Below are 2,796 nucleotides of genomic sequence, written 5' to 3' on the forward strand. Positions count from 1 at the left end.
GGCAAAATAAGACATCGTCTTACTGATGAAAAATTAAAATTGATAAAGATGTTTTGGAGATTAGGTTTCTGGTCTGAACCATAAGGTTTTTCTGGTTAAATTTATTGTAATTAATTTAAAGCTAATTATTAATTATTATAGTATTAAGTATAGTTATAAGAGTTGGTCCGATATCATTTTTTTCTGATATCCTATAATTTGATATTTACCATCNAAGACAGAATGCGTAAGTGATTGACTGAAACGACGATCTTGCTCTTAAATAGTCAGAGGAATCTTCTAGAGGCGGTGGCGGTCGAACATTCTGGAACATTCGTGGGCCACATATCTTATATCTTGTATCTTGTATCTAGTATCTAGTCTAATCTCTAGTATCTAAACTAGTCTCTAGTATCTAGTCTAATCTCTAGTATCTAGTCTAATCTCTAGTATCTAATCTAGTATCTAGTATCCTTTATCTAGTATCTTATATCTAGTATCTAGTATCTTATATGTAGTATCTTGTATCTTATATCTAGTATCTTGTATCTAGTATGTAGAATCTTATATCTAGTATCTGTTACGAGGTGTAATATATAGAAGTAATAAACACTTTTACGGTATANAGAATCTTATATCTAGTATCTTGTATCTTATATCTAGTATCTAGTATCTAGTATCTGTTACGAGGTGTAATATATCGAAGTAATAAACACTTTTACCGTAGAATAACAACTATACTGTATTACAACGAACTAACAAATAACAGCGAGACGCGAAGCGCGTTTAAGACAGTATTATTGTTATATTATTATTGTCATTTATATATATTATTCTATGTCGTTTCATGTGTGCGCGTTATGGTACAACGTACAGAAATCTAAGTAGTGTATGTATTTATTTAAACCCGAACGATACGTTTAAATAATTAACAATAAGTAGTGTAATATATTTCACTTTCAGATTTGAATAACAAAAAATATTATGGATGTAACCAGGGTAGGCCAGTTAATTAGCCGTGGCAAAAAAAAAAACTGCTTTGGTTCAACTATGCATTGTTCATAATACTTGTTACTTATTTCATGTATATATCTTGGTGCGGTAATAATATAAAATGTTAACATAGGTACGTCTATCGATTATATTGTTTATTTTCTATTGATTTTATTGATGTAATAATGTATGTAACAAAGCTATTGGTGTTGTACTCATTACTTTAATTCTCGTATATAAAAGGATAGAGCAATCCGAGTATAAAACATATATAAAAACAATTATCGTGATGTTTACAAGCAGAATAATTAAACAATAATAATATCGCAGACGAAAATATGTTGTAAAATGAAAAAAATTAAAAGGAGTTCATAATAATAATATGCAATAAAAAATAAAAATATCTAAATATTAAAAAAAGATGTTGAATTCGTATAGCGCAAAATTTGCTAACGACATTTCAAACCTAATTCGTACGATGAACGTTATTCATATTGAAATGAGAAAGTTAAAATAAAGGCAAATTTTAATATATTAAACCGTTACTACAGAACAGGCAAAAAGAAAAATGATTTGTTCAATAATTGTTTGCCATAAAAATATTTTATTACATTTGAACTCTTTAATAAAAAAAAAATATATATAATAGATAATGTATGCGTATAATATTAAACAATATAAAAATATGTATCACAAATGGTCGATAATAATTTCTAATGAAGCGTAGAAAGTAAGTTGCCGTGCATGATAATTTCCAGGAATTTCATGTCGGTCCCGCATAAGATGATATTATATTGTCGAAACGTCCGTCGTGTTACATACGTCCTCCGAGTTATTTGTGTTAATTCGTTTAAGTTCTGGAAAAGAAATCGAACGTTAATCAAACAAATAAATATATTATAATATGCAAATAAATTTTAATTATAACGCATGACATTTGTAACGAATCCGTACGGCAAAAAGTGACTGTCATATCGACTTGTAATGCAAATATTTTAAAAATGTATATTACTGTTATTGTGATATTTTATTTAATACCACGAACGTTTAACGGATTTGCATTCAGAGAGAACTACGTGAAGGTTGTCATACGATCACTCCGCACAAAACGGAAATTTCCCCGCCCGTACACATGCCATTCGGGGTTCAAATGGCAAATGCACAGCACGGGAAAATAGCAGTTTCGAGGGACACGGGCAGAATATTCGCATAAACGCTCAAGTCACGCCCGTCAAAATCGAGCATTTTGCCCGGATTACACCGCTTAATCCGTTCAAAACACTCGATTACCCGCTGTACCGCGGGATCGCGTTCAATGTCGCCATTAAACACACGATTTACGTCAAAATCATTCTAATACTTCCCTGTACACGACGTTTTTCACAACGCACTGTCCGTCCACGGCCGACAAAGTGTACATCCCGATGGAATTCTGGTTGCGCACCCTCGAAAACGCCACGTGCAGCTGTCCGCGGGCGAACGGCTGTACCGTCAGCGACAGGCCGACGCGATCGAACGTCTGCCCCTGCGACTTGTTGACGGTCACGGCGTAGCAGAGAGCCTCACGGGAAACTGATAACGGCACATGCGGCACGGAATGTCGCCGTCCCCGGGATAGAACACCAGTGTTCCACCAATGTCAACAAACAAATATGCAAACAAAAATTTAAATAATTTACAAAACACATTATGTGTTTCGTGATGACTGCATTAGTGATCTCCGCAGTAAATAAATAATAATTAACTATTGCAATTTCTGTAAGACAGTATAGTCATGTACACGTATTGATAAGTGAAGAGATGTTCGCGAGCCGTCGAATGTTC

Source organism: Daktulosphaira vitifoliae, unplaced genomic scaffold (assembly GCF_025091365.1).
Source record: "Daktulosphaira vitifoliae isolate Bord-2020 unplaced genomic scaffold, ASM2509136v1 Scaffold_616, whole genome shotgun sequence".
NCBI classification, from domain to species: Eukaryota; Metazoa; Arthropoda; class Insecta; order Hemiptera; family Phylloxeridae; genus Daktulosphaira; species Daktulosphaira vitifoliae.